The 19,620-nt window shown below is 46.7% G+C and overlaps 1 protein-coding gene across 1 annotated transcript in view; it reads left to right on the top strand.

The window, feature by feature from the left end:
• ATP6V1C1 (ATPase H+ transporting V1 subunit C1) overlaps positions 1 to 19,620 on the top strand; it is a 91,141-nt gene that overhangs the window by 15,073 nt on the left and 56,448 nt on the right. The gene's annotated exons all lie outside the window — the stretch shown is intronic.

Raw genomic sequence — 19,620 nt, 5'->3', positions numbered from 1 at the left:
TTGCGGACTGATCCCTTCTGCCTGCCCAAGGTTTCTAAACCCTTTCATCGGTCCCAAGAAATCGTGCTTCCTTCCCTCTGTGACCCCCCTCATAACGAGAAGGAGGCTAGGTTGCACACATTGGATGTCCGGAGGGCCTTACTCACGTACCTAGATAGGACTAGGGAATGGAGACAGTCTCAGGCCCTGTTTGTCACATTTCAGGGGCAATCCATGGGGCTTCTAAGGCTATCTTGGCCAGATGAATCAGGGATGCCATCGGCTTGGCATACTCGGCTAAGGACACCACTCCTCCTCAGGGCATAAGGGCGCACTCCACTAGAGCAGTGTCTACGTCTTGGGCAGAGAGGGCTGATGCCTCTATTGACCAGATCTGTCGGGCGGCTACTTGGTCGTCTCCTGGTACTTTCTTTCGACACTATAGGCTGGACTTATCCTCCACAACTGACCTTTCCTTTGGGAGACGGGTCTTACAGGCGGTGGTCCCTCCCTAAGGTGGTGGTCTATATGAATCTCTCAGGTGGTGCTGTCATGGGCGGCAGGGAAAAATCTTAATTACTCACCGGTAATGGGATTTTCAATAGCCCATGACAGCACCCTTAGTTCCCCCCCTATTCACTGGATGTGGGCACCCTTCAGGGAGTGTTAGTTATTGGTGTTTTTCCTTGGGTGGTGGTATGATTAATCTGTTTGTTTGTGTTTTGTTGGTCCTCTCTGGCTCTGAAAACCTACTGATGTGGAGTAGAGGTGCCGCCTTTTTATCAGTGGGTTTCCTGTCCTGATGTGGGCGGAACCTATCTCTCAGGTGGTGCTGTCATGGGCTATTGAAAATCCCATTACCGGTGAGTAATTAAGATTTTTTTTTTTTACCACAAAATTTTTGCATCAATCAGGTAGCTGCTTTTTTTTTTTTTTTTTTTTTTTTTTTACAACGGTATCAGGAAAAAATGCACCATAAAACATATTGTGCAATTTTTTCCTGAGTACGCAGATACCTCATATGTGGTGGAAATCAATTGTTTGGGCGCATGGCGGGGCTCAGAAGAGAAGGAACGCCATTTGACTTTTCAAACGCACAGACGCGCTGCACTGATCGACCACTGCAGGACGCACGGTCGGATGAAATACAAAAAGCGTCGGGGATACAGAAAAAAAACAAAAAAGTCATGCCAAAAACTGAGCAGGGATGCCGATCCGTTATGTGCATCCCTGATCAGTGCTCAGCGGCACGCACAGACAGATGCGATACAAAAAGCGTCAGGGATACGGGAAAAAAGTCACGCCAAAAATTGAGCATGGATGCAGATACGTTATGTGCATCCCTGATCAGCGCTTGGCGGGACGCACGGAATGATGCGATACAAAAAGCGTCGGGGATGCGGAAAAAAAAAGTCCCGCCGAAAACGGACCACAGATGCAGATCCGTTATCTGCATCCCTGATCAGCGCTCGGTGGGACGCACGGACAGATGAGGTGTAAAAATGGACGGGATACGGGGGAAAAAAAACCCCAAAGTTATACTCGCAGTACCCAGAGGATTAGCAGGAGGATCACTGACCAGAAGAACTGCAGGAGGAACAGAAGGCAAGCGAGATGGACAGCTTTACAGGAGCAGCAGGCAGGACGTTGGACAGCTCTGCAGAATACCCAGGAAGGACCCAGCGATGGAGGCAGATGTGATCGGGCCAGTGGAGACCTCGGAGGACCCGGTGAAGATAGGTAAGTGGACGTCGGGGGGGAGAGCAGAGGGGGAGTGGGGAGTGGGATACCGGAGAAGGAGCTGCAGAAGCAGAATAGAGATCATGGGGGAGGCAGGCAGATCGGGATGTCGGGGGGCAGATCGGGATGTCGGGGGGCAGATCGGGATGTCGGGGGGCAGATCGGGATGTCGGGGGGCAGATCGGGGCGTGGGGGGGCACGGGCAGGGGGCGTCACGGGAGCGCGCAGGGGCTGCAAGGTGAGCACAGTACTCACGTGGAGCAGGAGCAGAAGCGGTGACATCAGTGGCGGCAGCAGCGGTGGGGTGGTACCACAAGTACCAGCCAGTCCACGCTGCCGACATGTTGGGGGAGGCTCCCCAGACCAGCACAGGCCTGTGGAGGGCGGCCTCCTGCAGATCAGACCGCCCCACTGCACACTGATTGGAGCGATTGCGCGTCATAGCACGATCACTCCAATCAGGGGCTGGGGGCGACATGTTTGAGGTCCACCTATGATCTGCTGTAGCTGCTACGGCATCTCATAGCCGGATCTCACAGTATCGCACTAATTTGGGCATTATTTTTGCCGATATTAGTGCGAACGATGTGGTTGGCGGTTCAGATTTGAACAGCCAATCACATCGATCGTCGATGGGGGTTGGCGATGCCACCCCCCCTGCAAAGGTCCCCTGCTGTAAGAAACAGCAGGGGACATCATTTGAAAGCCGTTGCTATGGCCACAGCAATCAGATGAACTTTAGGCAGTAAAGTTACGTCCCTGGTTGTTAAGTCACGTTAAAATAGGACGTAATTTTACTGCCCGCGGTCGTGAAGGGGTTAACCCTTGCAGCATGCTGGCTTCAGAGTTGTGATGGACCAATGTCTTGTTTTGTGACTTCCATCTGCTCCCAGCTGGGCCGTTGGTGTTCAAAGAAGCTCTTGTTCCGGAGTCTTCCAGCTCCTAAAGTGTCAGAACGTGGTGTGCAATTTGTTTGCAGGTTCTGATGGGAGCTGTGCAGGTATCTAACCATCTCCTTAGATTATGGCTCTGGCTATCACCCTCAAAGTCCTTAGAGAACTGAGAATATCAGTCTATGAAGCAGCTCTCCTAAGGGTATGTGCGCACCTAACGTTTTTTGTGGCATCATAAACGCTGCGTTTCTGGCCGCTAAAAAACGCACAAACGCAAAACGCAGGCGTTTTTAACGCGATTTGGTGCATTTGTTCACTAAAAAACTAAAGAGAAAACTCCTAAAAATACACAATTTATTTAATCAGTGTTAAAACGGGAAAAGGAATCCCAACATCACAGGACCCTACTGTGTTTCCAATTCAATTATATTGGCCATAGTGCATTGATATCATCTATAATAGATTTGAGTGTTGGTTCATTTGAGTTTTTCCTTGCTAGTTCTGTCACCTTCATACCTGCTAGGGTCTTTTTAGGGCCTGGAGGGACAGTCTCCGTTGAGCGAGGGCGCCAAAGGCGTAGGCTTTTAGGGTGCCAACCTCCGCGGCAAGGAAGGTGTGAGTTCAGGGTGATATTAGGGATAGGCCCCGACCCTGTACTCCTTGGATATTTATTCCTTTGTAAATTTGATAGATGTTGGGATTCCTTTTCCCGTTTTAACACTGATAAAATAAATTGTGTATTTTTAGGAGTTTTTTCTTTAGTTTTTTAGTTATTGCACTTCTAAATTATTTCTCTGCATTTGTTCACTGAGTTTTTATGCGTTTTTTTTTTATCAATGGACAATGCCATTAAAGATTGGTAAAGAAAAAAAAAATATCTGATGTTATTTCCTGCTTCAATCTGTTCTCCTTCATTCTCCACTAGTGTATGCAGGAGAACAGACAGCAGCTGCAGAACTACAAGTCTCAGCATACTCCATCCAGGACTGTATACAGGAGTTTTTTGCCCAAAAACGTAAAAAACAAACAAACATGGGCTTCACCATATTTTTGTATGCTAGCCAGGTACAGCAGGCAGGTACGGGCTGCCCCCAGCCGCCTATTTGTACCTGGCTGAGAACCAAAAATATAGAGAAGCCCTTTTTTTAATTATTTATTTAATGAATTTCATGAAATAATTAAAAAAGAAAATGACGTGGGCTTCGCCCAATTTTTGTGTCCATCCAGGTACAACTAGGCAGCTGGGGATTTGAATCCGCAGCACAGGGTGCCCATGCTTTCTGGGCACTCCCTCTGTGAATTGCAGTCCGCAGCCGCCCCAGAAAATGGCGCTTTCATAGAAGCGCCATCTTCTGGCACTGTATCCAAATCTTCCAGCAGCCCTGATGCCGGGTGGCTCGCTGGGTAATAATGGGGTTAGGACTAGCTGTGTATTATCAGCTGGCCCCAAGCCCGAAATTCATGGTGTCCCGCCAATATTAGACATGGCCACCATGAATTTCTAGTAAAGATAAAAATATTTTTCTCTGTGTATTTTTTTTCTATTAGAAATAACACACAACACAATTAGTGACTCCATCTTAAAGAACCCCCCCCCCCCCCTTCTCCGCAGTAGTCCTGGGTCAGGGGTCCAGCGATGTCCAATCCGGATCCAATATCATCTGATTGGTTTGCCAGAACAAAGGCAAAGCGATCAGATAATATGTCAGGTTCAAGTATGTGAATCACACGACACATCAGCTGATTGCATAAATGCCGTTTATACAATCAGCTGATGCATCAGTAGAAAAAAAAACAAAACACACCTCTGTGCAGACTCCCGTCCGATCGCTGCGGGAGCTGCCGGCAATCAGTGATGCGGTCACCTGACAGCATCAGCTGATAGTTTAAGACGGCCAGGCGGTAAAAAGCCGGCTTCACCACGAGACTTATACGATCAGCTGATACAGTCAGGTGACCGCATCAGCTGATCACCAGCAAGTCCTGCAGCGATTATGAATATGATTATTTTTATATATATATATATATATATATATATATATATATATATATATATATATATATATATATATATATATATATATATATATATATATATATATATATATATATATACAGGTTTTTTTTACTGTTCACTTTTGATTTCGCAGCTGCTTCCACCTCCTGTCCGGACATGGCGCGGGAGGTGGAAGCAGCGGTGGCGATACCGGGAGGATTCACGCTTCTGTGTTTACCAACACAAGTAATCCTCTTCCTGTACATGTCACTGCACTACCCACCCCTTGCGTTTTATAGCTGTGTTTTTAGTCCTAGAAAGGCAGCTATATTTGCAATTTGCGTTTTTCATTGCGTTTTTTAAGATCTCATTGAACTCAATGGGTGAAAAACGCAGGAAACCTCCTTCTCTGAACAGTGTCCAATTTCATACCAGCAGTGGTCAAAGTGAAGAAGAGTGTTGATTAAACTTTGTCAGCCTGTTCCCAACATCTTTCCTGATGATAAAGTCAAACTTGTTACAAGACTCATAAGCCGGCTCCCAAGTTTCAGCCCACTTCAATTTGTTCCTAAAATGAATTCGGTCACTTATCCACTTGACCGGAAGGGATATGGTTACGCCAGATATTTTTGATAACTCAGTAGACTTTTCTAACATCATAACCCTAGGCTCTCCAGCTCTGGGAGAGACCGCGGCTTTGGTATTAATTGTAAACAAAAAGGACAAAGAAGGAAATGGCACAGGGAAATTACAAAAAAGTAGTTTTTATTGAGAAAGTATCAAAAATATTTAATATCAAGACAATCAAAGTTTTAGCAATAAAAGGTAAAGGGATAAAGTCACAGAGATGTATATGGATGGATTATAAATATAGTACAGAGCACAATTGTAATAACATATACCATACCGCCACTCAAATAACCCTACCAAAGTAATAAGAAAGATTGTTTATCTTAGTAAACCAGGTAAATGGCTCCAATGGGATATGAGAGACCGATGAATGTTAATTGTAGTAACTCCACTAGCATATAGTAAACAGTATAAAAGGTCTCATAACATAACCCATATGGAGGGGCCAATAAGGAAGAAAGGTGCAGGTGAAACCCCTGAAGAGCACCCTGTAGTCATGTGGAGGTAACCTGAATCAAGGTGGGGGAGCTTAAAAAGGGGGGGGGGGGTAAAGGAAAATTAGATGCACCGCAGATAATCCACAACAAAAAGCAAAAAAAAAAAAAAAAATATATATATATATATATATATATATATATATATATATATATATATATATATATATATATATATATATATATATATATATATATATATATATATATATATATATATATATATAAGGCCCAGATACATAAACCTGTATAAAACAGGGAATGCCAAAGGGAAGACAAAAATTATAAAAGTGGTGGGGATTACCGACGGTGCGTCTATGTGCCAGTAGTGGCAAGAAAAAGTGAGGACTAGTCATGGAATATTGAGGCCAGGCCACCGGAAGTAAATTATTGAGCGAGCCCTAAGATAGTAAATATAACTACAAAATAGTCGTGTAGCAAAGAGGAAGGGCTGCAGTGGCAGTAATATCTCAGACAAATTGTATAAAAACTAGTCATGGGTCAGAGAGGTAGGATGAAAATAGACAAGGTATTAAGTGTTAGAACACCTCCGTTATCAAAAACTCCCCATGAGACATGTAAGAGTTAAATATCACAAAGTCGGATACAAGGGAGGGAGGCTGAAAATGGCAGCAAGATGTAAAAAAGAAGAGCAACCGTGTCAGTAGACATGAATGGATGAAGTGCAGTATATACCGCTGACACGGGCAGTCACTAGTAAAAATTCACAGGGTGTAAGATAGAGGATGAGAATGGGGAGAGAGACCGTGTCAGTAAACGAATTGCAATAATTCCGCTGACACGGGAAATCAAAGAGCCAGAGATACCTGATAGGATGGCAGAGCGTGGTGGCAGGTAGAGGGACCCAACGTCCGTTTCGCTTGGGTGCTTTTTCCAGGGAGTAATATGTCTGAAGACGCTGACACCTTAAGAAGGGTCAGCGCAGGTGTCAGCAATCATGACGTAGCGGTGGCTGACACTGCGCATGCGCCGGGAGCGGAGGCCAGAGGGCGGAGCAGACAGAAGACCACTAACATGTAGGGCGCATGTGCGGGAGAACGGACGTCTCCATAACTCCCACGCATGCGTCCAAAGTGGGCAGCGTCATGCAACACCCCTCAGCAGTCAGCTGACCGGCAGACGTGCGCAGCCACAGCAGTATAGAAACGTAACAAGAAGTGTATGAAAATAAGAAAAGTGAAACAGAAAGAAAAATGAAAAAAGGGGGAGAAGGTATATTTAATTTGACATAATAACAGCAATATAGTCCTATGTAATTCCGATTTTCTGAGTTTTCCAAAACGTCCACCAATGGTGGAGGAAATCAAGGCAGGATAAGGAAGACAATTTCCGCAAGCACTCAGAAGCGATACCTATACCAAAATAATACACAAAAGGAACAATTAAAAAGAGAAGTACAAACATGAAGGATTAAAAAGAGATTTATATTAAAAACGACAACAATTGTGTTCAGAGATGGTGCAACCAAGAACCAATACTGTATATTTTAAATGAAATCAATAGCATTATACGAGTAATGTCAAAACGACTTATAAGAAACAGAACCGCAGACCCTGTTGCACAACACAGAAGGAAATGTAACCATTATAAGGGGCACATCTAGGAAAAGGACTCAACCATGTTACAAGAATGGAGAATAACTGACTGTCTCATTGAGACCGTGGGGGACCAGGGTGTTGAGGGAGACAATCCACTTCGACTCACGTTGTGCGAGAGTCTTGCGTAGATTGCCCCCCCCGAATACCCCCATGGACTACGTCGATGCCCCGTACCTTCAAAGACCTTGCGTCACATCCGTAATGTTTACGGAAGTGACGGGGGATGGTCTTTAAAAGGGAAACGTCCTCCACAGAACCAGCAGCATTAATGTCCCTCACGTGCTCCCTGACTCGTACGTGCAATTCGCATGAGGGGAGTCCAACATAAATCAGGGAGCATGGACAGGTAGCGTAGTAAACTACGTGTGTAGATGCACAAGTAGTGTGCTGGCCAATGGAGAACGTTCTCTACCCCTCGGAACAAACAAAAGATGTAGTTCGCAATGTTAGGGCATGCCACACAATGACCACATGGGAAGCAGCCACGGAGCGGACCACCGGAGCCAAAAGGATTAGAGCGGGGAGGGACGTAATGGCTATTGACAAGATCTCCAAGGTTCCTCGCCCTCCTGGCTGTCATGAGGGGCCTCCTGGGCAGAACATCAGCCAAAATGGGGTCCGTGAAAAGGACCGACCAATGTCTGCCCAGGATATCCCTAATCGCGTCCCACTGGTGGTTATTGTTCTGTCCCCACTTAAAGGCGATTGAAGGCGCGTAGTTGTGGGATGGTGTGAGAATCTTACCTTCGTTTTTCCTATAGGTGAGGCAGACATGACCAGAGCGCTCCAGAGTTAAACATGCACATGCTGAGATGAAACAATGGTGGTTTATTTTCTCCAAAGGTTAAGGACATGAAGGAGTACAGCGGTCCAAGTACCTGGCATTGTGGTTCTCTTGTGATGCTTGTTTCTGGAGTCACTAAGGTCAGAAGACTTTGCTTCTAGCAGCTCCAATAAGGGATGTGATTCTCACAAAAACTCTGGCTGGAACGGAATATGCCAGGAAGTGATGTAAGAGGATCAGCAGACACTCCCATGGGCTGGACATAAGAAACAGAGGAGCCAAAATGTCTGACCAGTAGATGGCAGCAGAGACAAGCATGAAAAACATTAAATAACAGTTTTAACTAAAACAATTAGTAACAGCACACTCCCTGTCTGAAATTTACTTTGGGGATTTCACTATTGAGTTCATAATACAACCTGAAAGGAAAGGCACGTTAAATGCAAAAACAAGCTGAATTGAGTCCAAAACAAGAAAGATGGCTCAAAGTTCAGGTCCGGTAGCATTCATCCCGTAGGGACGCTCTCTATGGGCAACAGCAGAACAAGTTCGTGGATTGGTTTTGCAAAGGTCTTCATCTCACCTTTCCTGATGACCTTTAGCTCCACCTTCCGAACATTGCCGTCCTGGCTAGGCAGTATCCTAGTAATCAGTCCCATAGGCCACTCAGTCCTTTCTGTGGTATGGTCTTTCAGGTATGCAACTGCTGCTATAGCTTCTGTGGAGGCGTTTGAGAAGATGTGGAGTTCCTTCTTTATGCTAGAGGTGAGGGAGATTTTGATATAACATCTTGGGATGTGAATGTTGTTCAACCCACACAACAACTGTTTCCAAGCTTCCCATTTTTGCTGTTTGTCGGAAGGGAGTGCAGTATCCCAGTCCTTGACGCTTTCAGAGAATTGACTCAGCAAGGATTTGCCTTGTATAGTGATAGGCGCCACAAATCCCAGCGGGTCGAATAAGCTGTTCACTATAGAGAGGACACCATGTTTTGTGAATGGCTTGTCTGAGCAACTTACTTGAAATCCGAAGGAGTCGGCTGCAAGATCCCATCTGATGCCCAGGCTCCTCTGCACACGTGGACTGTCTAGCCCCAAGTCAATGTCCTTGAACCCAGGGGCGTGATCACCCGACTCAAAGGCTCTCATTACAGTCAGGCTATTTGAAGCAATTTTGTGCAACCTGAGTTTTGCCTGGGACAGCATGCCTTGAGTCCTTTTGAGCAAATCAATGGCTTCTTCCTCTGTGGGTAATGATTTGAGCCCATCATCTACATAAGTCTTTCTCAACAAAGTCTCTGGCGTCTGTTCCATACTCAGACACTTCCTCTAATGCGGTTCTCCGGAGGCCATAGGTTGCAACTGCATGTGAAGGGCTGTTTCCAAATACGTGGACCCTCATACGATTTTCCACCATCTCTTTATTGGTGTCATTGTCCTTGTACCACAGAAATCTGAGGAAGTTCCGGTGGTCCTCTCTGACTAGGAAACAGTGGAACATCTGTTCAATATCGGCAGTGATGGCGACCAAGCTCTTTTCTGAACCTCAGCAATACTCCTATCAAGTTGTTTGTTAGGTTAGGACCTGTGAGGAGAACATCGTTAAGGGATACACCTTCATGTTTGGTGCTGGAGTTGAAGACAACCCTGATTTGATTCGTTTTTCGTGGGTGGTATACACCGAATGAAGGCAGATACCAGCACTCTTCAATCTTCTTCAAGAATGGAGCAGGTTTTGCGTGGTTGTTGCGGAATATTTTGTCCATAAAGGCAACAATATGTTCTCTCATTTCAAGTTTGCTGTTCATAGAACGCTGAAGAGAGTTAAATTTGGTCTGAGCTTGAGCTCGGTTGTTTGGGAGTCTTACCCTGGTAGATCGGAAGGGTAATGGAGAGACCCAGTGGTTGGTTTTGTCTTTAGAAAACTCACAGTCCATTATTCCGATGAATTCTCGGTCCGCTATTGACAAAGCTACTTTATCGGCGTCCTTGGTTGTGAGAGAGACTGATCTTCCCAAGTTGTCGATATGCAGAGAAGAAGCGATGTCAGGTAGCTGTATTGTGTCTGGAGACTTTTCTTTCACTCCATAGTGATGAGGACATGGCTTTAGGCAGGTTGTGCGCCCATCTCCATTCACGTAAGTCTTGAAGAAATCAATTTCTGAACGATCAACGCACACATTTCCTATGACTACCCATCCCAAGTCCAGTCTCTGGGCGTATGGTGCACAGTCAGGCCCATTACACTGCTGTCGCACCTTGTGTACCCTTAGATTGTCTCTGCCGAGCAGGAGTAAAATCTCTGTGTTATTGTCCAAAGGTGGGATAACACTAGCGAGGTGTCTTAGGTGTGGTTGATGAAATGCATCCTCTGGGGTAGGAATTTCATTCCTGTGGCTGGGTATTTGGTCACATTCAACGAGCGTTGGTAGAGGTATTTCAGTCTTCCCATTGATAAGAGAAGCAATGAATCCCTGAGCTCTTCTGCCGCTAGTCTCTATGCGACCCGAGCAGGTGTTAATGGTGTAGGGTTCTGATGATCCATTAATTCCGAAGGCTTCAAAGAATTTGGTTCCTGGTAGGGACCGGTTGCTTTCGTCATCTATGATGGCATACACCTTCATTGCCTTTTCTGGATGTCCCTCAGGATAAACCTTGATGAGGCATATTCGGGCACAACATTTCTGTGTTTGGCCCTCTCCACATACCTCTGAGCGTGAGCAGGAGACGGCTGTGGTGGTGTCAGTCTGATTCTTGGACTCCCCGCCATGACTTGGAGTGGGAGCGGTGGTGACTGCAGCCGGTGTGTTTCTATCTAGCTGGTTTGGGTGCATGGCTGAAACGTGTTTTTCACTATGACACTGCTCACACATGACGATGGATTTACAGTCCTTGGCCATTTGCTCAAGTGATGCGCAGCATTTGAAACAGATCCCAAGCTCTGTGAGGACTTTCTTGCGCTCCTGTAGGGTTTTGGATCTAAACCCTCTGCACTTGTCCAGTGAGTGTGGTTTTTTATGGATGGGACATTCTCTATTGAAAGACTTATCTCGTAATGCGATGGTGTCCTGTTTATCTGTGGGTGCTGCAGGTGATGGTAGCTCAGTCTTCCTAACACTCACAGTGTTCTTAATGTCTCTGCGTTTGTGTATGGCACCTTCATACCTTGATGATGATGTTGTTGCAGCTGCCGAAGTGTTGAACTCTGGGAAGTCGAGGCTGGGGTCGTTCCTCATCTGGGCCTGCTCGTTGATGAACTTGCAGAAGTGAATAAATGGGGGAAAGGTGACGTCATGCACTCTTTTGTACCTTGAGACTGACGTTGCCCATTTCTCCTGCAGACTGTATGGCAGCTTCACCACGATTGGGTTCACTCCATGGGCTGTATCCAGGTAGCACAGCCCAGACAGACGAGGATCTCTTTTGGCGAGCTCCAGCTCCATGGGCAGATCACTTAGGTCTTGAAGCTTGTGGACTTCTTTAAGGTTGATCTTTGGGATGTCCTGCAGTCTCTTGAATAGGGCTTTCTCTATTGCTTCTGCGCTGCCAAAGGTGCGTTCCAGTCTTTGCCATGCAGCAGCGAGACCTGCTTCTGCTTGTCCCACAGACAGTTCTGAGGCTCTTGATACGGTTTGTAGAGCCTGGGCCCAACCACTTGATCAGGAGGTCGAGCTCCTGTTCTGCAGTTAAGTTGAGATTGGCGATGGCTGCCTTGAAAGTTGCTTTCCAGGCCCTGTATCTCTCTGCACGATCATCAAATTTCGTGAGACTAGTGTTGATTAGCTCTCTGCTCACCATGAACCTGGCAAACTCAGACATATCTGATTTCTCACCACTTGTTGCCACGACGACTCGTGATGCCCCTGGGGCATATGGGCTGCCTGGCGTGAATGGATGAGATGTTCCCGGGTAGAATGACGTTGCTGCAGGGTTGAGCTGTGGTTTAGCCTCTGTAGATTCTGATGATCGCTGCTTGAGCTGTGGAAGTGGGTCAGGAAACACTTGGTTGCCATCTTGCCGTGGTGACTGTGTTTGACAGGGCACCTCTTGGTGACTGCTATTAATTTGCTCGGGTGCTTTAGGTGGTACTGGCACTGGTAGAGGTAAGTTGGAGGTTTCGGTGTTGTCGGCTTGAACGGTACTGCAAACCGGGTTTGCTACAGGTAACTGATTCAGTACATAGTCTCTTGTGCGATCAACTGGATTGTCTGCTTCCAGTGGTGGCGAGTGAGCTGGATCAGGACCTTGGATCAATGCTTGCTCAAGTAGTCTCACTTTAGCTAGTGCAACTTCCTCTTCCATCTGTGACCGAAGAATCTTTATCCGAGCCTCCGCTTTTGCCCTTTTGGCTTCTGCTTTAGCGGCTTCTGCTTTTGCAAGGGCTTCTACTTTAGCGGCTTCTGCTCTTGCAAGGGCTTCTGCCTTTTTGGCTTCTGCTTTAGCTGCTTCTGCTTTTGCAGCGGCTTCTGCTCTTCCAAGGGCTTCTGCTCTTGCAAGGGCTTCTGCTTTAGCGGCTTCTGCTCTTGCAAGGGCTTCTGCCTTTTTGGCTTCTGCTTTAGCTGCTTCTGCTTTTGCAAGGGCTTCTGCTTTAGCGGCTTCTGCTCTTCCAAGGGCTTCTGCTTTAGCGGCTTCTGCTCTTCCAAGGGCTTCTGCTTTAGCGGCTTCTGCTCTTGCAAGGGCTTCTGCCCTTTTGGCTTCTTCCTCTACTTCTCTTTCTGTGAAGGAACGTCTCACCTTGGATTCCTCTGCTCTTATGCGAGCCTCTAGTATCCTGTCGCTGAGGGCTGAGCTTCTTGAGGATGATGTCCCGGATGACCGAGAGGAACGTCTAGATGAGGTTGATCGGTGTGATCTGGTTTCTTGCTGGTGAGAGATACGGTGTTCGGCCTTGTCTATGGCATCTTGCACCTTGGCATCTCTTTCCTTGTCCACCTCTTCTGCCTTGCTCAGGTCTGAAAGAGCTTCATCAATTTTAGAGTCTTTTAGAAAAGTAATGTACCTTGTTGACAGTCTCTTGTATCTTTCATGAGCTGTGTTCAGCCGTTCCAGAGCGGCTTGTAAGCATGTGGCATCACCTAATGAGGATTCAAGTCTTGACATGTAATAGGTGACTCGTTCCCACTGTTCTTCCAGGTGTTCACATAGCTCATCTTTCATAGTGTGATAGTTTTCAGTGGCCTTTATCGTGGGTTTGGAAGAGCGCTTCGGTCGGACAACTTGGTCTGCTGAAAGCACGGGATCTGCCTCCTGGGCTTCATAATGGACAGTATCAGATTGTATTTGCTCTGTTTCAGCAGTGGGGAACTGTCCGAGGTCTTTTTCGGCCATTTTGATTTAAGGTGTACTGTCTCTTTAAGAAACTTGACTTTTGAATACGGGTCTGAAAATTGTTGTGCAACTTTGCAAGGACTCCCTGATGAAATTCCCAAGGTATCTTTAGCAAAACATGGGGTTCGCAGTCCAGCAATGTGCAGTAATGAGGTATAATGTACTGCAAGTCTATAGAAGGGGTATGGCAAAAGGGAAACAGCAGGTGCATAAACTGTCCCTTTACAATGCAGTCAGAGGTGATACAGGACGTGGCAGATGGGAGAGCTTCCCCTTAGGCTTGTCCAGGCATGCACTGTGCAGGCAGACTAGTGCACAAGGCTTGTTGCTAGGCAGATTACAAGGGAAGTTACAGGGCTCTTAGGGATCTGTAGCCGGGGTATTGAGCTGTTAAGCAGTCTTCTGACTGATTGGGCTCTCAAGGAAGTTTTGACTTTGGGCTGTTAAGCAGTCTTCTGACTTGGGGCTGTTAAGCAGTCTTCTGACTGTTCTGTCCCCACTTAAAGGCGATTGAAGGCGCGTAGTTGTGGGATGGTGTGAGAATCTTACCTTCGTTTTCCTATAGGTGAGGCAGACATGACCAGAACGCTCCATGAAACAATGGTGGTTTATTTTCTCCAAAGGTTAAGGACATGAAGGAGTACAGCGGTCCAAGTACCTGGCATTGTGGTTCTCTTGTGATGCTTGTTTCTGGAGTCACTAAGGTCAGAAGACTTTGCTTCTAGCAGCTCCAATAAGGGATGTGATTCTCACAAAAACTCTGGCTGGAACTGAATATGCCAGGAAGTGATGTAAGAGGATCAGCAGACACTCCCATGGGCTGGACAAAAGAAACAGAGGAGCCAAAAGGTCTGACCAGTAGATGGCAGCAGAGACAAGCATGAAAAACATTAAATAACAGTTTTAACTAAAACAATTAGTAACAGCACAGTTATACGTACCAATAAATCTGATTTGACTGTCCGTGGTTGGCCGACGTGGTTGATACTGGAGTAGTTGATCTCTGGGGGTATTTTTCTCACGAAGGTAACCCTTTTTTATGCAGGCTTTGGTATGTAGCATTGTCCAGAGTTGCCACAAGTTTGTCAGGAGTTTTCTTCTGCCTACTGTCTATTGCTTCCTCTTATACTTCACACTTCCATACTACATTCATTGTTATTTTGTACTATTGGATACGAGGTGTTGTCGACATCTGCCACTCGGCAAGCAAGTTAACACCTTGTTGTAACAGTTCTTGGTGCTGTAGACACCTAGCTTCTGAAATCAAGGTAATGCATCTTTTCAAGTGAGTCTCGTTTGCCTATACTTCACTGGTACCCTGCGCCTAAAGTGAACCTGTCAGGTGCAATATGCACCCAGAACCACGAGCAGTTCTGGGTGTATATTGCTAATCCCTGCCTAACTGTCCTTGTATCTAGTAGCATAGATAAAGAGCTCTTTAGAAAAAGTATTTCTAAAGATCTTTTATTATATGCTAATGAGCGCGGGGACTAGTCACAAGAACATTATATCCCCCGACTAACCACCCTCTTAGCATGTTAGTACACCCACAGAGGCATACTAACATGCTATTCACTGCAGCATCACCAGCGGTGGCGCGTGTACCTGTGTTCGCTGTGACCGATCTTCTGAATGTCGAGCACTTCCAGTCATGCACACTAGACCTCTCTGAAGCCGGGACGTGTACACCCGGCTTCATGCTCCGCATGATCGAAAGTGCCCGGCATTCAGAAGCGCAGTTACAGCGAACACAGGTATGCGCGTCACCGCTGGTGATGCTTAATTGATTAGCATGTTAGCCCACCCTTGTGGGCAAACTAACATGCTAAGAGGGTGGACTAGTCAGGGGATATTGCGCTCATTAGCATAAGATAAAAGATCTTTAGAAATACTTTTTCTTAAGATCCCTTTATCTATGCTAGTATATACAGGGACAGTTAGGCAGGGATTATCAATATGCACCCAGAACTACTTGTGGTTCTGGGTGCATGTTGCACCTGACAGTTTCCCTTTAACTATTTCCTTGCTATAAGCCCCAATTTGCAAGCATTACTGCTATTAACTATTGCCCTGCTGGAGGATACCAGACTGCATTTATTACGGTTATTCCTGTGATTGACTTGTTCCCTTCTGAAAGATATCCGTTTCCTACACAGTCACAGTTTCTGCTTATCTGCACATATGGCTTAGCATCACTTAGTACTAGCTGTTTATCTGCCTCCTCCATTACCTTACTCTTAAGGCCCTGTCACACACAGAGATAAATCTGTGGCAGATCTGTGGCAGATCTGTGGCAGATCTGTGGCAGATCTGTGGCAGATCTGTGGCAGATCTGTGGCAGATCTGTGGCAGATCTGTGGCAGATCTGTGGCAGATCTGTGGCAGATCTGTGGCAGATCTGTGGCAGATCTGTGGCAGATCTGTGGCAGATCTGTGGCAGATCTGTGGCAGATCTGTGGCAGATCTGTGGCAGATCTGTGGCAGATCTGTGGCAGATCTGTGGCAGATCTGTGGCAGATCTGTGGCTGATCTGTGGCTGATCTGTGGCTGATCTGTGGCTGATCTGTGGCTGATCTGTGGCTGATCTGTGGCTGATCTGTGGCCGATCTGTGGCCGATCTGTGGCCGATCTGTGGCCGCAGTGAAATTTTGGACAATCAGTGCCAGGTTTGTGGCTGTGTACAAATGGAACAATATGTCCATGATTTCACTGCAACCACAGATCTGCCAAAGATTTATCTCTGTGTGTGACGGCGCCTTAAGGCCTCATTCACACGTCAGTGATTCTGGTAGATATGTGCTAGTTTTTATACGTACCAGAATCACGGACATGCGCAGACCCATTATAATCAGTCTGTCTGTGTTTTTCACTGACGTGTGAAACAGGTGTAAGGGGTACTTTGCACGCTGCGACATCGCTAGCCGATGCTAGCGATGCCGAGCGCAATAGTACCCGCCCCCATCGCAGATGCGATATCTTGTGATAGCTGCCGTAGCGAACATTATCGCTACGGCAGCTTCACGAATTTACCTGCCCTGCGACGTCGCTCTGGTCGGCGACCCGCCTCCTTCCTAAGGGGGCGGGTCGTGCGGCGTCACAACCACGTCACACAGCAGCCGTCCAATAGAAGCGGAGGGGCAGAGATGAGCGGGATGTAAACATCCCGCCCACCTCCTTCCTTCCGCATAGCCGGTGGAGGCAGGTAAGGAGATGTTCCTCGCGCCTGCGGCTTCATACACAGCGATGTGTGGTGCCGCAGGAACGAGGAACAACATCGTATCTCCTATTGGTGCGACATTATGAAAATGTCCGACGCTACACAGATCACCGATTTACGACGCTTTTGTGATCGTTTATCGGCGCTTCTAGGCTTTACACGTTGCGACGTCGTTACTGGTGCCAGATGTGCGTCACTTTCGATTTGACCCCGACGATATCGCAGTAGCGATGTCGCAACGTGCAAAGTACCCCTTAGGCTCACGTTGCGTTTTTTTTTTGTGCAGATTTGTCACAAATGTAGTGCACTCATTGAGTACATAGTTTTAGTTTTATAAGATGCACTGAATTATAAGACGCACCCCAAATTTAGAAGCTGAAAGTAGGAAAAAATATTTTTTAATGTTAAAATGAAGGTCCGTCTCATAATCCTAGTGTGTCTTATATTAGCCCACCAGGGGAAAGCAATGGGGAGGAGCGGCTCAGGAGGGTCACGTGACACAGGGTCGACAATGCTGCGGGCTCAGATGATGGTGTGTCACGTATAAGGAGGGTCACAGCAGGCACGGTCAGCGATGCTGCGGGCTTGAAGGAGGGAGTGTCGCGTCAGAAGGGTCGGTAATACTGCAGGCTTGGGGTGTCGCGGCAGCAGGCGCCAATGATCTGCTGGCAGGCCGTGGGTTCCATTGAACTGCCAACGGTTGACGCGATGGACTTCAAGAAAATTGCCGCGGAGGCCAATCTGTGCCCGCACCTCCTCCTCGGCAAATTTTTCAAGTCTTTTACAGCCTGTTGCAGGTTTTCATCTAGGATTTTCCTGTATTTAGTTCCATCCATCTTCCCATCAACTTTGACCAGCTTCTCTGTCCCTGCTGAAGAAAAGCTTCCCAACAGGTGGTCTCAACTTTGGTCTTTTCTGACCAGTGCACTTTCTTCCTCATGCTATGTAGGGGACACAGCATAAGAAGTCCCATTTGCAGTTTTCCAAAACCCATGTAGGGGACACAGCTAGCACGCGGAAGAAGATGCTAAGGTCAGATGAGACCAAGGTAGAACTTTTTGAGCTAAATGCAAATCTCTTTGTGGCGAAAAACTAACACTGCACATCACCCTGAAAACACCACCCCCACCATCACACATGGTGGTCGCAGCATCATGCTGTGGAGATGCTTTTGTTCTGCAGGGATAAGGAAGCTGGTCAGAGTTGATGGGAAGATTTATGGGGCTAAATTCAGGGCAATACTGGAAGAAAACATGTGAGAGGCCTCAGAAGACTTGAGACTGGGACGTAAAGTTCACCTACCATCAGGACAATGACAATGGCTGTTCACAGAAACCTCTGTCCAATCTCACTGAGAGAGTTCATGTGCAAAAAAGAATGAGCAAAAAATGTCATCCTCTTGATGTGCAAAACTGGTAGAGACATCCCCCAAAAGACTTAAGGGCACTTTGCACACTACGACGTCCGCAAGCCGATGCTTGTGATGCCGAGCGCGATAGTCCCCGCCTCCGTCGCAGCTGCGATATCTTGTGATAGCTGCCGTAGCGAAAATTATCGCTACGGCAGCTTCACATGCACTTACCTGCCCTGCGACGTCGCTCTGGCCGGCAAACCACCTCCTTCCTAAGTGGGCGGGTCGTGCGGTGTCACAGCGACGTCACACGGCAGCCGTCCAATAGAAGCGGAGATGAGCGGGACGTAAACATCCCACCCACCTCCTTCCTTCCTCATTGCAGCCGGGACGCAGGTAGGAGATGTTCCCCGCTCCTGCGGCTTCATACACAGCGATGTGTGCTGCCGCAGGAACGAGGAACTACATCGTAACATCGGTCCTTTCGAAATTATGGAAATGAGCGACACTACACCGATCATACGATTTCGACGCTTTTGCGCTCGTTAATCGTAGTAAAAACGATTCACATACTCCGATGTCAACAGCGACACCGGATGTGCGTCACTTTCGATTTGACCCCACCGACATCGCACCTGCTATGTCGTAGTGTGAAAAGTACCCCTTAGACTTACAGCAGTTCTTACTACAAAAGGTGGTCCTATTGATTTGGGGAACCTGAATGCAAATGAGCGTCACAATTTACCGATATTTGTATTTATTTTTAAATATTTAGAAAACCAGGTATTATTTCCTTTACACGTCACAAATACGTACTACTTAGTGTTGGTGTATCACATAAAATTCCAGTAAAACATGTTTAAGTGTGTAGGTGTAACATGAAAAAAATGTGGAAATGGTCACGGGGTTTGAATACTTTTTCAAGGCACTGGACTAGTTTTGAATGATAAAAATACTGTTTAATATGCTCTGCTGACAGTGGAGCGGTGGACATGCACGTGCTGCCCCCTCCATTTATTTGTGTAGGAGTTCCTAGAAGAGGTGACGAGCACTTGACGACCTCTCCACTGTCTGCTGAGCTCGATGGGGTTTTGTTCTCAGGATAGCAAGGAGAATAACTCGTTCAGTTATTTTTAGCTATGCGTCTTTGTATAGCACACTGTATGGCAGAATTATTTAACTTTGGGGATGGGATTTTCTATAGTTATTCCCTTCTTTATGTAACTGCAGTGAAAAGTTTGACATGCATGTAATGTATGCAGCCACTGCGTTCATGTGTTTCAGTAAGGCCTTACACGGGAAATGAATTGTCGTGAGGGAAGAGAGAGTCTGCTGGTGACACTGCTGTTGTGACTATTCATAGTGGAGTGGGTTGTTTACATTGTAGCTGTCACTATTGATAGGGAGAGAGATGGGTACTATATATAGCTGTGACGATTAATATGGGGTGCGCCGGGGACATTGTAGCTGGGACTATTAATAGGGGGTGTACTGGGGACATTGTAGCTGTGACTATTGCTAGGGGCTGGGCTGGGGACATTGTAGCTGTAACTATTGATAGGGGGTGGGCCAGGGATATTGTAGCTGTGA

This window comes from Anomaloglossus baeobatrachus, chromosome 6 (assembly GCF_048569485.1).
Source record: "Anomaloglossus baeobatrachus isolate aAnoBae1 chromosome 6, aAnoBae1.hap1, whole genome shotgun sequence".
Classification (NCBI taxonomy): Eukaryota; Metazoa; Chordata; class Amphibia; order Anura; family Aromobatidae; genus Anomaloglossus; species Anomaloglossus baeobatrachus.
Note: the sequence above shows the minus strand (reverse complement) of the source record. Positions and strands in the feature narration are given on the sequence as shown.